This window comes from Piliocolobus tephrosceles, chromosome 12 (genome assembly GCF_002776525.5).
Source record: "Piliocolobus tephrosceles isolate RC106 chromosome 12, ASM277652v3, whole genome shotgun sequence".
Classification (NCBI taxonomy): Eukaryota; Metazoa; Chordata; class Mammalia; order Primates; family Cercopithecidae; genus Piliocolobus; species Piliocolobus tephrosceles.
The window spans coordinates 16,206,817-16,226,773 of NC_045445.1; positions in this window are offsets into that span (position 1 = coordinate 16,206,817).

Consider the following 19,957-nt stretch of genomic DNA (forward strand, 5'->3'; position numbering starts at 1 on the left):
ATTTGGCTAGCCAGTTTTCCCAGCAACATTTATTAAGTAGGGAATCCTTTCCGCATTTCTTGTTTTTGTCAGGTTTTTCAAAGATCAGATGGTTGTAGATGTGTGGTATTATTTCTGAGGGTTCTGTTCTGTTTCATTGGTCTATATCTCTGTTTTGGTACCAGTGCTATGCTGTTTTGGTTACTGTAACCATGTAGTATATGTTGAAGTCAGGTAGCGTGATGCCTCCAGCTTTGTTCTTTTGGCTTAGGGCTGTCTTGGCAATGCAGATTGTTTTTTGGTTCCATATGAACTTTAAAGTAGTTTTCTAATTCTGTGAAGAAAGTCATTGTTAGCTTAATGGGGATGGCATTGAATCTATAAATTACCTAGGGCAGTATGGCCATTTTCACGATATTGATTCTTCCTATCCATGAGCATGGAATGTTCTTCCATTTGTTTGTGTCTTCTTTTATTTCATTGAGCAGTGGTTTGTAGTTCTCCTTGAAGAGGTCCTTCACATCCCTTGTAAGTTGGATTCCTAGGTATTTTATTCTCTTTGAAGCAATTGTGAATGGGAGTTCACTCATGATTTGGCTCTCTGTCTGTTATTGGTGTATAAGAATGCTTGTGATTTTTGCACATTGATTTTGCATCCTGAGACTTTGCTGAAGTTGCTATCAGCTTAAGGAGATTTTGGGCTGAGACGATGGAGATTTCTAAATATGTCATCATGATTTCTAAATCATGTCATCTGCAAACAGGGGCAACTTGACTTCCTCTTTTCCTAATTGAATACCATTTATTTCTTTCTCATGCCTGATTGCCCTGGCCAGAACATCCAACACTATGTTGAATAGGAATGGTGAGAGAGGGCATCCCTGTTTGTGCCAGTTTTTAAGGGGAATGCTTCCAGTTTTTGCCCATCAGTATGATATTGGCTGTGGATTTGTCATAAATAGCTCTTATTATTTTGAGAAATGTTTCATCAATATGGAATTTATTGAGAGTTTATATCATGAAATGCTGTTGAATTTTGTCAAAGACCTTTCCTGCATCTATTGAGATAATCATGTGGTTTTTGTCTTTGGTTCTGTTTACGTGATGGATTACGTTTATTGATCTGCATATGTTGAACCAACCTTGCATCCCAGGGATGAAGCCCACTTGATCATGGTAGATAAGCTTTTTGATGTGCTGCTGGATTCGGTTTGCCAGTATTTTATTGAAAATATCTGCATCGATGTTCATCAGGTCTAGAATTCTCTTTTTTTGTTGGGTCTCTGCCAGGTTTTGGTATCAGGATGATACAGTCCTCATAAAATGAGTTAGGGAGGATTCCCTCTTTTTCTATTGATTGGAATCATTTCAGAAGGAATGGTACCAGCTTCTCCTTGTACCTCTGGTAGAATTTGGCTGTGAATTCTTCTGGTCCTGGACTTTTTTTGGTTGGTAGGTTGTTAATTATTGCCTCAATTTCAGAGCCTGTTATTGATCTATTCAGGGATTCAACTTCTTCCTGGTTTAGTATTGGGAGAGTGTATGTGTCCAGGAATTTATCCATTTCATCTAGGTTTTCTACCTTATTTGCATAGAAGTGTTTATAGTATTCTCTGATGGTAGTTTGTATTTCTGTGGGGTCAGTGGTGATATCCTCTTTATCATTTTTTATTGTGACTATTTGATTCTTCTCTCTTTTCTTCTTTACTAGTCTTGCTAGCAGTCGATCAATTTTGTTGATCTTTTCAAAAAGCCAGCTCCTGCATTCATTGATTTTTGAAGGTTTTTCTGTGTCTCTATCTCCTTCAGTTCCGCTCTGATCATAGTTATTGCTTGCCTTCTGCTAGCTTTTGAATTTGTTTGCTCTTGCTTCTCTAGTTCTTTTAATTGTGATGTTAGGGTGTCAATGTTAGATCTTTCTTGCTTTCTCTTGTGGGCATTTAGTGCTATAAATTTCCCTCTACATACTGCTTTAAATGTGTCCCAGAGATTCTGGTATGTTGTATCTTTGTTCTCATTGGTTTCAAAGAACATCTTTATTTCTGCTTTCATTTCGTTATGTACCCAGTAGTCATTCAGGAGCAAGTTGTTCAGTTTCCATGTAGTTGAGTGGTTTTGATTGAGTTTGTTAATACTGAGTTCTAGTTTGATTGCACTGTGGTCTGAGAGACACTTTGTTATAATTTCTGTTCTTTTACATTTGCTGAGGAGTGCTTTACTTCCAACTATGTGGTCCATTTTGGAATAAGTGCAATGTGGTGCTAAGAAGAATGTATATTCTGTTGATTTGGTGTGGAGAATTCTGTAGATGTCTATTAGGTCTGCTTGGTGCAGAGCTGAGTTCAATTCCTGGATATCCTTGTTAACTTTCTGTCTCGTTGATCTGTCTAATGTTGACAGTGGGGTATTAATCTCTCCCATTATAATTGTGTGGGAGTCTAAGTCTCTTGTAAGTCTCTAAGGACTTGCTTTATGAATCTAGGTGCTCGTGTATTGGGTGCATATATATTTAGGATGGTTAGCTCTTCTTGTTGAATTGATCCCTTTACCATTATGTAATGGCCTTTTTTGTCTCCTTTGATCTTTGTTGGTTTAAAGTCTCTTTTATCCGAGACTAGGATTGCAATCTCTGCCCTTTTTTGTTTTCCATTTTCTTGGTAGATCTTCCTCCATCCTTTTATTTTGAGCCTTCGTGTGTCTCTGCCCATGAGATGTGTCTCCTGGATACAGCACACTGATGGGTCTTGACTCTTTATCCAATTTGCCATTCTGTATCTTTCAATTGGAGCATTTAGCCCATTTACATTTAAGGTTAATATTTTTATGTGTGAACTTGAGCCTGTCATTATGCTTATTAGTTGATGCAGTTTCTTCCTGGCATCAATTGTCTTTACAATTTGGCATGTTTTTGCAGTGGCTGGTACTAGTTGTTCCTTTCCATGTTTAGTGCTTCCTTCAGGAGCTCATGTAGGGCAGGCCTGGTGGTGACAAAATCTCTCAGCATTTGCTTGTCTATAAAGGATTTTATTTTTCCTTCACTTATGAACCTTAGTTTGGCTTTATATGAAATTCTGGGTTGAAAATTCTTTTCCTTAAGAATGTTGAATATTGGCCCCCACTCTCTTCTGGCTTATAGAGTGTCTGCTGAGAGATCTGCTGTTTGTCTGATGGCCTTCCCTTTGTGGGTAACCCGACCTTTCTCTCTGGCTGCCCTTAACATTTTTTCCTTTGTTTCAACTTTGGTGAATCTGATAAATATGTGTCCTGGAGTTGCTCTTTTCAAGGAGTATCTTTGTGGTGTTCTGTGTATTTCCTGAATTTGAATGTTGGCCTGCCTTGCTAGATTGGGGAAGTGCTCCTGAATAATATCCTAAAGAGTGTTTTCCAACTTGGTTCTATTCTGTCTGTCACTTTCAGGTACACCAATCAGACATAGATTTTGTCTTTTCACATCGTCTCATATTTCTTGGAGGCTTTGTTCGTTTCTTTTCACTCATTTTTTTCTCTAAACTTCTCTACTTGCTTCATTTCATTCATTTAATCTTCAATCACTGATACCCTTTCTTCCAGTTGATTGAGTAGGTTACTGAAACTTGTGAATTTGTCACATAGTTCTCGTGTCATGGTTTTCATCTCTATCAGGTCATTTATGGACTTCTCTGCATTGGTTATTCTTGCTAGCCATTCATCAAATCGTTTTTCAAGGTTTTTAGTTTCTTTGCACTGGGTTCGTAATTCCTCCTTTAGCTCGGAGAAGTTTGATTGTAGGAAGCCTTCTTCTCTCAACTTGTCAAAGTCATTCTCTGTCTAGCTTTGTTCCTTTGCTGGCGAGGAGCTGCATTCCTTTGGAGGGGAGAGGCGCTCTGATTTTTAGAATTTCCAGCTTTTTTGCACTGCTTTTTCCCCATCTTTGTGGTTTTTTATCTACCTTTGGTCTGTGATGATGGTGACGTACAGATGGGGTTTTGGTGTGGATGTCCTTTCTATTTGTCATTTTTCCTTCTAACAGTCAGGACCCTCAGCTGCAGGTCTGTTGGAGTTTGCTTGACGTCCACTCCAGACCTGTTTGCCTGGATATCTGCAGCGGAGGCTGCAGAAGAGTGAATATTGCTGAACAGCAAATGTTGCTGTCTGATCGTTCCTCTAGAAGCTTTGTCTCAGAGGTGTACCCGGCCATGTGAGGTGTGAGGTGTCAGTCTGCCCCTAGTGGGGGATGTCTCCCAGTTAGGCTACTCGGGGGTCAGGGACCCACTTGAGCAGACAATCTGTCTGTTCTCAGATCTCAAACTCCATGCTGGGCGAACCACTGCTCTCTTCAAAGCTGTCAGACAGAGACATTTACATCTGCGGAGGTTTCTGCTGCCTTTTGTTTGGCTATGCCCTGTCCCCAGAGGTGGAGTCTAAAGAGTCAGGCAGGCCTCCTTTAGCTGTGGTGGTCTCCACCCAGTTCGAGCTTCCAGGCCACTTTGTTCACCTACTTAAACCTCAGCAATGGTGGGTGCCCCTCCCCCAGCCTTGCAGTTAGGTCTCAGACTGCTGTGCTATCAAGGACGGAGGGTCCGTGAGCATGGGACCCTCCAAGCCAGGCATGGGATATAATCTCCTGGTGTGCCATTTGCTAAGACCCTTGGAAAAGCGCAGTATTACAGTGGGAGTGACCCGATTTTCCAGGTGTTGTGTGTCACGGTTTCCCATGGCTAGGAAAGGGAATTCCCTTCCCCCTTGCACTTCATGGCATTGCCTCACCCTGCTTTGGCTCTCACTCGTTGGGCTGCACCCACTGTCCTGCCCCCACAGTCCAACATGCCCCAGTGAGATGAACCCGGTACCTCAGTTGGAAATGCAGAAATCACCTGTGTTGCTCATGCTGGGAGCTAGAGGCTGGAGCTGTTTCTATTTGGCCATCTTGGCGAGATCCCTGTAGACTGTATTTCTGTGGGATCGGTGGTGATATCCCCTTTGTCATTTTTTATTGCGTCTATTTGATTCTTCTCTCTTGTCTTCTTTATTAGTCTTGCTAGCCGTCTATCAGTTTTGTTGATCTTTTCAAAAATTCAGGTCCTGGATTCATTGATTTTTTGAAGGGTTTTTTGTGTCTCTGTCTCCTTCAGTTCTTCTCTGATCTTAATTATTTCTTGCCTTCTGCTAACTTTTGAATGTGTTTGCTCTTGCTTCTCTAGTTCTTTTAATTGTGATGTTTAGGTGTCAATTTTAGATCTTTCTTGCTTTCTCTTGTGGGCATTTAGTGCTATAAATTTCCCTCTACATACTGCTTTAAATGTGTCCCACAGATTCTGGGATGTTGTGTCTTTGTTCTCATTGGTTTCAAAGAACATCTATATTTCTGCCTTCATTTCGTTATTTACTCAATAGTCATTCAGGAAGAGGTTGTTCAGTTCCCATGTAGTTATGCAGTTTTCAGTGAGTTTCTTAATCCTGAGTTCTAATTTGATTGCACTGTAGTCTGAGAGACAGTTTGTTGTGATTTCTGCTCTTTTACAATTTGCTGAGGAGTGCTTTACTTCCAGTTGTGTGGTCCATTTTGGAATAAGTGTGATGTGGTGCTGAGAAGAATGTATGTTCTGTTGTTTTGTGGTGGAGAGTTCTGTAGATGTCTATTAGGTCTGCTTGGTGCAGAGCAGAGTTCAATTCCTGGATATCCTTATTAACTTTCTATCTCATTGATCTGTCCAATATTGACAGTGGGGTGTTAAATTCTCCCATTATTTTTGTGTAGGAGTCTAAGTCTCTTTTTTAGGTCCCTTGGAACTTGCTTTCTGAATCTGGGTGCTCCTGTATTGGGTGAATATATATTTAGGATAGTTAGCTCTTCTTGTTGAATTGATTCCTTTACCATTATGTAATGCCCTTGTTTCTTTTGATCTTTTTTGGTTTAAAGTCTGTTTTATCAGAGACTAGGATTGCAACCCCTGCTTTTTTTTTCTTTCCAATTGCTTGGTAGATCTTCCTCCATCCCTTTATTTTGAGCCTATGTGTGTCTCTGCATGTGAGATGAGTCTCCTGAATACAGCACATTGATGGGTCTTGACTCCAATTTGCCAGTCTGTTCTTTTTAATTGGGGCATTTAGCCCATTTACATTTAAGGTTAATATTGTAATGTGTGAATTTGATCCTGTCATTATGATGTCAGCTGATTATTTTGACCATTAGCTGATGCAGTTTCTTCCTGGCATCAATGGTCTTTACAATTTTGCATGTTTTTGCAGTGGCTGCTACCGGTTGTTCCTTTCCTACAGGAGCTCTTGTTAGGGAGGCCTGGTGGTAACAAAATCTCTCAGCATTTACTTGTCTGTAAAGCATTTTATTTCTCCTTCACATGTGAAACCTACTTTGGCTGGATATGGAATTCTGGGTTGAAAATTCTTTTCTTTAAGAATGTTGAATATTGGCCCCCACTTCCTTCTGATTTGTAGGGTTTCTGCCCAGAGATCTCCTGTTAGTCTGATAGGCTTCCCTTTGTGGGTAATCTGACCTTTCTCTCTGGCTGCCCTTAGCATTTTTTCCTTTATTTCATCTTTGGTGAATCTGACAATTATGTGCCTCGGGGTTGCTGTTCTCAAGGAGTATCTTTGTGGTGTTCTCTGTATTTCCTGAATTTGAATGTTGGCCTGCCTTGCTAGGTTGGGGAAGTTCTCCTGGACTGTATCCTGAAGAGTGTTTTCCAACTTGGTTCTATTCTCCCCATCACTTTCAGGTACACCAATCAAATGTAGATTTGGTCTTTTTACATAATCCCATATTTCTTGGAGGCTTTGTTCATTTCTTTTTACTCTTTTTTCTCTAAACTTCTCTTTTCACTTCATTTCATTCATTTGATCTTCAATAACGGATGCCCTTTCTTCCACTTGATCGAATCAGCTACTGAAGCTTGTGCATGCATCACGTAGTTCTCCTGCCATGGTTTTCAGCTCCATCAGGTCATTTAAGGTGTTCTCTACACTGTTTATTCTAGTTAGCCATTCATCTAATCTTTTTTCAAGGTTTTTAGCTTCATTGTGATGGGTTCAAACATCCTGCTTTAGCTCAGAGAAGTTTGTTATTACCAAGTTTCTGAAGCCTACTTCTGTCAATTCGTCAAAGTTATTCTCCCCACTACTTTGTTCTGTTGCTGGCAAGGAGCTGTGATCCTTTGGAGGAGAAGGGGCACTCTGATTTTTAGAATTTTCAGCTTTTCTGCTCTGGTTTCTCCCCATCTGTGTGGTTTTATCTACCATTGGTCTTTGATGATGGTGACCTACAGATGGGGTTTTGGTGTGGATGTCCTTTTTGTTGATGTTGATGTTATTCTTTTCTGTTTGTTAGTTTTCCTTCTAACAGTCAGGTTCCTCAGCTGCCAATCTGTTGGAGTTTGCTGGAGGTCCACTCCAGACCCGGTTTGCCTGGGTTTCACCAGCAGAGGCTGCAGAACAGCAAATATTGCAGAATAGCAAATATTGCTGACTTATCCTTCCTCTGGAAGCTTCATCTCAGAGGGGCACACGGCTGTATGAGTAGTCAATTGGCCCCTACTTGGAGGTGTCTCCAAGTTACACTACACGGGGGTCAGGGACCCACTTGAGGAGGTGGTTTGTCCATTCTCAGAGCTCAAACACCATGCTGGGAGAACCACTGCTCTCTTCAGAGCTGTCAGACAGGGAATTTTAAGTCTGCAGAAGTTTCTGCTGCCTTTTGTTCAGCTATGCCCTGCCCCTAGAGGTGGAGTCTACAGAGGCAGGCAGACCTCATTAAGCTGCGGTGGGTTCCACCCAGTTCGAGCTTCCTGGCTGCTTTGTTTACTTACTCAAGCCTCAACAATGGCAGACACCTCTGAGGCTTGCTGCCTCGCAGTTCAATCTCAAACTAGCAGTGAGCAAGAAAGGCTCCATGGGCGTGGGACCTGCTGAGCCAAGTGCAGGATATAATCTCCTGGTGTGCCATTTGCTACAACCTTTGGGAAAGCACAGTGTTTAGGTGGCAGTGTCCTGATTTTCCCGGTACAGTCTATCACAGCTTCCCTTGGCTAGGAAAGGGACATCCCCTGACCCCATTTCCTGGGTGAGGTGATGCCCCGCCATGCTTCGGCTCACCCTCCATTGGCTGCGCCCACTTTCCAACCAGTACCCATGAGATGAACCAGGTACCTCAGTTGGAAATGCAGAAATCACCTGTCTTCTGCATCGGTCACACTGGGAGCTGCAGACCGGAACTGTTCCTATTTGGCCATCTTGGAACCAACTGTCTCTCATATTATATTTCATTACTTTTAGCAAATTAAACTCAGAAATATTGTTGTCTATAAAAGAGAGAGTACACCCTAAATTGGGACACTAGTTTGACAATTAACTTCTACCCTTCCCTCGTTCTCTTGTGGTGACTTAAGATCCCTGAGACTCACTGAGAAAACTGAGTTTTAATAAATAAATGTGTGTGTGTGTGTGTGTGTGTGTGTGTGTGTGTGTGTGTGTTCTGTTTCTTTGTGCCAACATGTTTTGCATTATTTAGAAGGGTGATTACCAATGGTCTGTCAGCCTGAAGGTCATCTAGTATGCCAGATAATAAATCTTCAAAGCTTCCCTGGAACACAACACCTGCATCTTCCTCACAATAAGTAAAAGCAATGTCTGCCACTTTATTTATCCATTTGTTTCCAGACTCAAACACCCTCCACCAAACTAGCCAGACTGAATTCCATGTATTTGCCTTTTGGTTTTGAACATTGTTGGAGGTCTTCAACTTTGGGTTGTTAAATGGAAGAGCAAAGCACTCTGTGACTCATCAATGTACTCTGGGTGTGTTGTACACAATATGTTTGCTGCTGACTCTATTCACTGTACTGGAATAGAGCAGAAAGCCACTGGAGTTGTATGAGGAGACAGGCTACAGACGAAGTGCTTAGACTAAGTGCAAAAGTTCTTTACTTAGCAGCAATAGAAACATGTAGCTTGAGCTTACAGCTTCGACAGAGGCAGTTGCTTGAGAAGGCAGGTGCTGGGTGGGCAGCTGTAATGGGACTGGGCTGTCTCCTCTCTGTTGTCAGAGCAGTAAACCTTGCAGTCTTAAAAGCCAGGCTGGGCCCTTGGAGACCCTCTGCCTCTACCAGTTCCAACCCCTGAGCTGACTCTGTCTTCCTGCCCATATGCCTCAGCACTCTGGCAAGGAGCCTGCAAAGGGCACTGAATGCAGTGCTGAAGCTTTGGTGGGGACAGGCCTGCCATCACACAAATGCTGCTGCACCTCTGAATGGGAGGTGGAAATCATCTCTTTATGCTCTATTTGCTAGCCAATCGGGTACAGTTCTAACATTTAGAATACTAGAATCCTGGTTCTCAAACATTTTGTACTTCAGAATTGCCAGGGACGGGAGTGAGTGGTGAATACAGATCTCAGTGGCCTACCTTCATAAATTCTGATTTAGCAAGTCTGTTATAGGGTTCAGGAATCTCAATTCTTAACAAACTGTTTCTCAGGTGGTCCCTGGACTGTACTCTTAAAGAAAAAGGAGCAAAATGTCTAATTGGAAGAGCTCTTGCTGACCATCTTGACTAAACCACTATTTTACAGACTAGGTAACTGAGGTCTGGATAGGAAGTCTTGTCTAAGGTCACACAATGATGTAATTCCAGAGCTAGGACTGGAACCAAGGTCTCTAATCACCCTCCTCCTCAATTCTCCATGGTTTATTCTGAGGCAAAGAGGGAGACAGGATACAGCCATAACCCTGTATTTTTTCTAAGTGGACACAACCTGGTATAGACCTAGACATAACCCTCTCTTTTTTCTAAATGGACACAACCTGGTATAGACCTGTAGTGATTATTAATGGGACACTGTTGGCATTTTGTAATGCAGGAGTGGCTAGTGCATTGCAGACCTCTGGGTATTAATGCCAGTAACATCTTTACTCTTAGTCATTGTAACAACCCCAAATGTCTGCACACATTTCCAAATGTCCACTGTGGGTGTGGAGGTGAAGAGGTGGGGGAAATGGTGCTGCCTCCAGTTCAGAACCACTAGCAAGGAAAGTAGCCACAGTTGATTATTCAGCAAAAATAGTCTGATTTTGAGTTTTAACTTTGCCATTAACTTACTGTGATCTGAGGCATGGCATGGCCCAGGCCCAAGTCCTGAGGCTCTGCATCCCTGTTCTGGGGAGAGGGTAAGAAAATCTCTTGTGGTACTCACAGAAGACTTCTTGAGTCTAAGAAAGGGAATTGTCTCGTGGTTTCTGGGGCACTGCTAGAGTACACAGACAGGGTGTGACAATTCATGTTCTTTTTCTTACACTGCCGCAGTCAGTACAAGCCATGAATAATACTGTCATGAAAAATTGTCCATTTTGAAAAGGAAGCCAACAAGTAGGCACTTCAGGGGCTTAAGCCCAACATAGGGAGCCACTCTTCAGGTACCTTAAATTCTCCCACCCCACACAGTTGACTTCATATCTTCTACTCTTTGCCTCTAAGAAAACATGACTTGGTTATGTTTATTCTGTCAGTTCTGGGTTGGCAGTGACAGAAAGACTCAGTGTCCCAAAGTGATGTGGATCCCCATCACAATTCTAGTAGAGATGATTAACTCCTACAGTCTCTACCCAAACTGCAGAGGTGTTAGTTACCATAGCTTCTTTCTTTTTGAGATTGGAAAGGCTATGTTTGTTGTTTGAGAAGCAGCTCAGATCCCCAGCGCATTATGAGGCACTTCTTTTTATTTGGGCATAGGAAAAAATCACTTTAGGATGGTAGGGATGGGATTCTCCATAGCCCTCACTTAACTGTCAGTATAGGAACCTTTGATTACCTTTATCCTAGCCACCTTCTGTATTTAGCAGAAGTATTAGTCTGCTTTCACACTGCTGATAAAGACACACCAGAGACTGTACAATTTACAAAACAAAGAGGTTTGATGAACCTACAGTTCCACGTGGCTGGGGAGGCCTCATAGTCATGGAAAAAGGTAAAAGGCACATCTCACAAGGCAGCAGACAAGAGACAAGAACTTGTGCAGGGAAACTCCCCTTTATAAAATCATCAGATCTCGTGAGACTTATTCACTATCACAAGAACAGCATGGGAAAGACCCACTCCCATAATTCAATCACCTCCCACCAGTTTCCTCCCATGACGTGGAAATTGTGGGAGCTACAACTCAAGATGAGATTTGCGTGGGGACACAGTCAATCAATATCAGCAGAAACCTCCAAGTGAGCACTTGGGTTAACCTAAAGCCAATTGATGTTCTCTTAAAAAACGTAGAGCTCTTTACTTCTCAGAACTGCAATTTGGCTCCTTAGTCCAGCTCTGTAGGGAGAAAATGCATCAGATTAATTTCTAGGATAAGAACATAATTAATTAAAATTATAAACTGTTTTAATTATCTTTTCATCTACCAGTTACTGCCTTTTCAAGGAGGTCTGCAATGAAGCTATTGACCAGAGTAGTTATTATCAGGAGAATCCACTCCTGATGTTTAACATGGGTTCTTTTCTATTTCCTAAGTGTCTCAGCTGGTTTTAAAAATAAAGGGAAAGAGCGCAAGAGAGAGAAATTTAAGGCTGGGTGCCCGGGGGAGACATCACATGTCAGCAAGATCCATGATGTTCCCCGAGCCATAAAACAAACCTGTTTCCTGATAAGCCTCCTCCTAATAAGCCTGGGAGCGCTACAGGAGACGGGGGCTCATTTCATCCCTTTGGCTTCGACCGTAAAAGGCGGCACGCCTTAAAGGGACCATCTATAAGCCTACCTTCAGGGTGCATTCTCTTTCTCAAGGATGTTCCTTGCTGAGAAAAAGAATTCAGTGATATTTCTCCTATTTGTTTTTCAAAGAGGAGAAATATGGCTCTGTTCTGTCTGGCTCACGGGTGGCCAGAAGTCTTATCTCTTTTGTTTCCTGAACATTGCTGTTATCCTGTTCTTTTTTCAAGATGCCCCGATTTCATATTGTTCAAACACACATGCTCTACAAACAATTTGTGCAGTTAACACAATCATCACAGGGTCCTGAGGTGACATTCATCCTCCTCAGCTTACGATGAAGATGATGGGATTAAGAGATTAAAGTAAAGACAGGCATAGGAAATCACAAGGATATTGATTGGGGAAATGATAAGTGTCCATGAAATCTTCACAGTTTATGTTTAGAGATTGCAGTAAAGACAGGCATAAGAAATTATTAAAGTATTAATTTGGGGAACTAATAAATGTCCATGAAATCTTCACAATTTATGTTCTTCTGCCGCAGCTTCAGCCGGTCCCTCCGTTCGGGGTCCCTGACTTCCTGCAACAGTTATTTACTCTTGATTTATCTCACAGCAGTTCATAGTAGTTATGTCATAGTAGTTTTCTTCTCAGTTCACTTTTCTAGATAGAACCTCAGAGCTGAAAAAAACAAAGCCCATTTAGTCCAACTTCCGTATTTTATAGCTGGGGAAACTGAGATATACAGAAAGAGATTTGCTTAGGGTCACATAGCTAGTTAGAAATAAAGATAAAACTAAAATAAAGGGCTCCTGACCCCTAGTGCAGTGTTCCTTCTACACTTGACTCCCTCATGATGGTTGCCTTTGTACGAAATTTTCAATTTAAATTATGCTACTTAAACTTCTATGCCAAAATATGCCAGCAAAACTCTTCCACCCCACATACAAACAAATACATACTGAATATTGTGCTATAGCCAACAGTTTCAAATAGCAAAATCACAAAAATACATTCCTAAGGAAACCATCAAGAAGAAATTCCAGACAGAAGCACTTTTCACCAGTAATATGCTAATTTTTCATCCTTCTACCTAGCATAATGTTTGGGCATGTGGCTCCATTCTGCCTGAACTTAATTGCCATAATGGTTCTATAAAGGAGCCTTTAAGAGAGGCAGAATCTCAAAATTTCATGGAGTCACAAATAAGGTAGGGCTTTATAGATGAAAGGCAAACCCTATCCATATCTGTGAGCTGACCTATGGAACTGACAGGTGAAATATTCCCAAGTAGATTTTCTTTCTTATCCTTTTAAATATCTCAGGGCATTACTTAAGCATTGGAATCTCTGAAGAAGAAGGAAGTAGACTTGACTTACTGCACACCTCCCTGATTTAACTCTCACTGTGTCAGACTGCAGATCGTTTCCAGTTTCTACTTACTCTTCAAAAAGAATAGTTATCTTTTCCTCAAGACATGATACACAAACAGATATCCTGTGGTAGAAACAAAGCTGGAAACAGAAAGAACAGTATCACAATGAGCTCCTTTGTGACTTCTAGAGCTTCACAGCAAGTTGTGCCTTACTAGGCTCCCATCCCTTACTCCACAGTTTCCGTACTTGGTTCAAACTCCTGAGATTTTCCCCTCAGTGAATGACATCACTATCCACTTAGTTGCCTGTTTGAAGGCTGAAGGTTTTTCCTGACACTTCTCCCTGAGTTTACTTCCAATCCATTACCAAGTGTGGTCTAGTCTCCCTTCTTAATATCTCACTGATCCTTCCTCTTCCATTTTTCTCTTGCTCAGCCATCATCACTAATTAGCCATTTATTCATCTGTTGTCTTCACTGGACCATAAGCTTGTGGAGGGCACAGGTCAAGTCCAACTCACCTCTGTATCTCCAGGATGTAGCAAAGTATGTCATGCAAATTAGGCACTCAACAAGCAAATATTGATGAATTAATTTTCAACTTTCCCAACTATGTAGTAACCCCAGCATGGCTGTTCTTGTCTATTATGAGCCCAGACAACTGTCCCTGATCTTTGTTCTTTCCATTCTCTACCTACTTTCCTAGCCATTGCAAACTTGTGGACACTTCTATGCTATTGTAGCCATTTATTTCCTGTCCTATGCTTTGTGGAGCTCTGGGCTGTGGCCCTTTCTCTGGAGAGTCTGCTGAAACCTCTCCCTTCTCTCTCCAGGCAAATTGGCTAGGAGTCCCACCCCTCCTGACCCAGGCTATAGTTAGAGACAGTTGGACTCAGGCTTCTGGTGAGGTTTCAAGGTTACTTACAATCCCTGAGTCATCAAGATCTAAAAGCTTGGCAACTCTTGCCCTCAAACTGGAAATCCTAGCCTCTAGTAATATTCTTTAAATCAAAAACATCTTCCACATGCACACTCAAACATTATGTTCGTTACCACAACAGAGTCTGATTTTAGACAGGTCAATATTGTCTTATGACTCAGGTAAAATTTGTACTGTTCAAAAGAATGGACTGAAATAACAATTGAAGAATGATGGTATAGAAGCCCTTCTGCTTCTCTGATTCAAGGGAAGAAAGAGAGCGATTGTCTTTACGCTATGGGACGCAAGAAGTTAAGGACCTGAGGCTCTTTGTCTACCATTGTATTCTCAATGCCTAGCTCATATAGTAGCATCTCAATAAATATTTCCTGAATGAATGAATGATGAGATTTGTAGTAGGAATATTGGTTTATGTGTCATGGGACTGAATTCTTGTAGAAAATGAGTGGAGAAAGAGCTTGGGAACACATCAAATTACATCCCTTCATAATACAAATCAGAAGACAAAGGCCAAGAGTGACTAACTTAGCTTTTATCACATAGCAAGTTAGTGGCAGATCCTGGACTCAAAGTCGGCTTCCTGACCCCACTGCTCTTTCGCTTGCACCAGATCTCCCACCCTTATCTTAGGCCTAAACCTAAACAAGAGTTTCCTGTAAGGATTTCTGGAACTCTGGTCTCTTAGTCCATGTTCAGGCTTTATATATTTTTGTGTATTTTTTAAAAAGCATTGACATTTAGACTTGTCTGCCAGAGAGTTGCTCCCCTTTACTCCCATCCACATCCTCCTACATAGCTTATTTTGTCACTTTTCTTTTTGCAGCAAAATTAAACTTTTAAAGGACTCTATGTTTTTAACATAGAAATGAAGCCTATCAAGCAAGATGCAATAGAAAACTACGGATAAATAAATAACACTTGCTTTAGTGTTAGAGAATTCTGACTGCTTGGTACTGATTTAGTAGATCTGGGGGAAAATAAACAAGAAAATTCGATAATGAGCACCTGTTCTTTCCAACAAACTTGCCGGGAAGCAACTAAAAGTGAAAGGAATCAATTTAGGTATAAATGACACAACAACCAGCCAGTCCAATGGGAAGGCTTGAAACTGCCCCTGCTTCATCTGCAGCCCTTTGCCCTCTCCTGTCCTGGTCCCCTTACATTGTGAGGATTCAGTGCCATGTTTCGGTTGTAACGTTTCTATCTATGCAGAAAAACATTCCTCTCATCTTTCTGGCTTCTTTGGAGATATATATCTGTGACAATAATCTCTCTAATAAAGCTGAATTTAGCTTCAATTTAACTTTGAATGGAATGCCTTTACATTTCTTATCTTGGTCCTTTTAGTTTACTCTCATGACAATCACATGAAGTAGGTAAGGAAGGAGTTGTCGCATCAGAGAAATGAAATGACTGTAAGGGGTTATTGGGCTTATCAGGGCCGGAGGCAGAGACAAGAAGCCAGGGCTTCAGACACAGAGTCTAGTCCTCTTCTATCAATGCCATTTCATCACCGAGGGAAACACTCTGTAAGGCAACTTCTTCTTTGTTCTTTATCACAAAATTTATAAGCCAACATACTCTAGGGAAAATAATTAAAGGGTCATAGGTTGGCATCGTTTTAGTTTAGTGTTGGTAATATGGAACCCTAAAAAAAGAGTAACAACACAGATCAATTCATTTCTCTTGTCTGTTTGAATATACAGAGCAATAATAATAATGATAATGTGAGCCCTGACATGACATTTCCAAGAAAAGATCTGGACACCAAAGCTTTGGAAACAAGAACATTATTTCCATGAGCAGCATATGTTACACACCAGAGGTCCACAAATTATGGCCCATGGGTCAAATCTGAACACTGTCTATTTTGGTAAGTAAAATTTTATTGGTCCACAGTCCCACCCATTCATTGATTTATGGTTCATGGCCACTGTTGCACAATGGCTTAAGTGAGTAGTTGTAACAAAGACTGTATAACCCTCAAAATCCACAATACTTACCATCTGGCTCATTACAGAAAAGTTTGCTGATCCTTGTGTTAGAGAAATCAAACACTAACCTCAGTCATGAGGAAAGCTTCCTGTTGTCATGGCAAGGGAGTTATGTCCAGAACACATAACAAATTGCTGTTCTGGAAGACCCTTAGTAGGGTTTGGAGTTGGCATAAAGACATTCAGTAAGTCTGTGAAAGACCCTGAGTAGGTCTGTTGGTATGGAGGTAGCATAAACATTTTCTCTTGTCATTTTTTATAAAATTGGTCCTGAGCCCCCATTATTTTACTTTATAGACCTATAATAGCAACTCCCTGACATTTACAGTTCCTAGCAGGCTCCTGTCTTCATTACCAGCTTTTAACATCAGTCTCTATGCCAGAAGGTTAAAGGACAATGGAATGAATACCCTGCAGCAGACACTGCACAGTTAAGAAGGTGTCTTCTCCTTAAGCGTCCAACTGTTTCCAACTTTTTCCCTCAAGCAGTGCCACCAATATATGATGTGTGATGTATATAGCTTTGTGGGATTTTTTGAAGTTTATCCATGTACAAAGATTTGGGATAGCTTAGGGCAACATTGACCTTGGCAAGACCACATAATCTGTGAAGTCTCAGCAGGTTTCCTTGTAAGGGACAACGGTCTTTGAGGGAGAGAGAACACAATTCAGCCTATAACACCTACTCACCAACTCTCTCACCTTCCTCCACCACTACCTTTTCAAGGGTCTATTTCTGTGCCTCAAATTCTGGGCATGTCTCCAAACTACTAGAAGTCAGTGTAAGATATAAAGCCAGAGAACATAGGGTATGTAGTCAATCTTTATTATAAGTCACTCATTTCTTAACTATGTGAACCTGAAGAAGTTATACAACACCTTGGGGCCTCAGTTGCTGCATTGGTAAGATGGGAATAATAACATTATCTGCTTCACGAGAAGGTTGTGTGCACCACATTATACAGCCTGGCATATAGTAAGGCTCAATCACCAATAACTATTATTTTCTGTGGCAGCTAACTGTGACTTCAGTATTGGGGTAGCCTTGGCCTTAAAACAAAAAAGAAAGCTGAAGAGAGTATTATGGTGAGAAGTTCATTCCTTTGCCCAGAAAATATTTATTGAGCATCTGTAGGTTCTAGGCACTCTTGTGGGGGCTGGGATTGAGGAATGAAGGCAAGAAAATTCCTGCTATAAAAAATCTGACAATCCAATGGTAGAAATAGACAAGACACAAAACTAGTAAATATATGATTAAGTCAGGTAGTGATAAGTACTACAAAGAAACAACACAGAGTAAGGGGATGCGTAGTGAGAGCGGCTGGATAGAAAACAGTCATGAGAGGGAATGAGGGATTGCTAAGGAACATGGGGGACTAGCTAGGTGACATCTGTCCCAATGCCTCTCAGGCCAGGCCAGCTCCAGGTTTGGTTAGCACTCAAGCAGTCAATTTTGCTGCATGTTTTAGGAGTGAATACTGTCATCAATTGGCTCTGATGTGAATATTGATTCCAATTCATCTCTTTCCTACCTATTGAACTTTCATGTCCCTTCAAATAAGTATCATACCACTTGGCAGTTAATTATGTGTCATCCAGCATTCCTCATTGTTATTTCCTCCATGCTAGTCTCTCTGGCTGGACTATTGCCTTCATGAAGGCAGGGCAACTATCCCATACTTCGTATATAATACTCTCACTCTTAGTACAGTGCTGAAACAAGTAGGAGTTTCTCCATAATACTTGTCAATTAAATAATTTACAAAGAAAAACAAAATTCCTCTAGTTTCATAGCAGACCACCCATGACTGGAGTAGAATTTCTAAATTTATTATGCCAATATTGAGAGCAAAAGTAATGTCTGCAAAATGGGATAATGAGAGTCTGATGGACTGTCATTGTCTGGGTACTATTTCAGAGGACACAATATTTCCCATGGCACACTCAAATTTATGTAATAGTAATAGCATCATGTATTCAGTACTTACTATGTGCCTGGTGTTGTTCTAAATGCTTAACATACATAAATTCATTTCACCTCAATACCCCTTATGAGAGAGGCAATGCTATTATCACTATTTTTACAGGTGAGTTCATTGAGGCTTAGAAACTTGAAGTTACTTGCCCAAGGTCTCACTAGCAGATGACAGTCTGACTTGAAAGTCCAAACTAGACTGAGGTGTTTGGATATGTATGTCATTTTTAGTTTATAAGATAAAATGGCCTGGAAGACAATATAGCAAAGTGGTGGAGAACTCGGCTTTGGTGTTTGGGTTTGAATCCCAGCTTTGCAACTTAAGAGATGTGTGACCTTGAGCACTTTCCTTCTCCAAATTTCAGCATTCCTATATCTAAAGTTAAAAACAAAACTAGTACCCACCTAATAGGATTTTATGACAATCAAAAGAACTAATACATGTAAAGCATATAGCATGATGCCTGGCACACAGTAAGTGCACACACACACACAAATGTTATTGTAAATGATTCAAAGTGCTTAACAGGCAACTGAATGAGGGATTTAATCACTGGCTCTTGAAATACTAGGAAATACTGGACAAGGTAGCATGCCTCTTGGGCTTTGGGCTTCTTAGAAAGATGCTGCCACAGTTTAGGTGGCAGGTATTAGTGGTGGTAGTGGCAGTGGTAGCAGCATTGGCAGTGATTGAGGCGTGGGGTGAGAATAGACGATGTTCTAAATTTTATATCCATTGTGACAGGTTTTTTAATATGGACAATCCCTAGCCATGATGAAAGAGAAATTAGTTTACTGAAACCTTACCTAAAGTCTGTGATCCCTGTGTATCTCAACTATTGATTCAGAGCTTGTTTGTGATTATGCTGAGGTAAAAAGGGATGGCAAGAGGGTGGCGCAAAGATGGCCAAATAGAAACAGCTCCAGTCTGCAGCTCCCAGTGTGAATGACAAAGAAGACAGGTGATTTCTGCATTTCCAACTGAGGTACCAGGTTCATCTCACTGGGGCTTGCCAGACAAGCGGGTACAGGCCATGGAGCAGGCCAGGGCATCGCCTCACCCAGAAAGCGTAAGGGGTCAGGGAATTCTGTTTCCTAGCAAAGAGAAGCCATGACAGATGGCATCTGCAAAATCGGGACCCTCTCACCCTAATACTGCACTATTCCAATGACCTTAGCAAACGGCACACCAGGAGATTATATCTTGCACCTGGCTCAGAGGGTCCCATGCCCACGGAGCCTTGCTCACTGTTAGCACAGCAGTCTGAGATCAAACTGCAAGGTGGCAGTGAGGCTGGGGGAGGGGCGTCCGCCATTGCTGAGGCTTGAGTAGGTAAGCAAACCTGCCAGGAAACTCAAACTGGGTGGAGCACACCGCAGCTCAAGCAGGCCTGCCTGCCTCTGTAGACTTGACCTCTGGGGCAGGGCATAGCTGAACAAAATGCAGCAGAAACTTCTGCAGATGTAAACGTCCCTATCTGACAGCTTTGAAGAGAGTAGTACTTCTCCCAGCACAGAGTTTGAGATCTGAGAACGGACAGACTGCCTCCTCAAGTGGGTCCCTGACTCCCAAGTAGCCTAACTGGGAGGTACCTCCCAGTAGGTACCTACTGACACCTCATATGGCCGGGTGCCCCTCTGAGAGGAAGCTTCCAGAGGAAGGATAAGGAAGCAACATTTTCCTTTCTGCAATATTTACTGTTCTGCAGCCTCTGCTGGTGATACCCAGGCAAACAGGGTCTGGAGTGGACTTCCAGCAAACTCCAACAGACCTACAGCTGAGGGTCCTGGCTCTTAGAAGGAAAACTAACAAACAGAAAGGACATCTACACCAAAACCCCATCTGTATGTCACAATCATCAAAGACCAAAGGTAGATAAAACCACAAAGATGGGGAGAAACCAGAGCAGAAAAGCAGAAAATTCTAAATATCAGAGTGCCTCTTCTCCTCCAAAGGAATGCAACTCCTCACCAGCAATGGAACGCAGCTGGACAGTG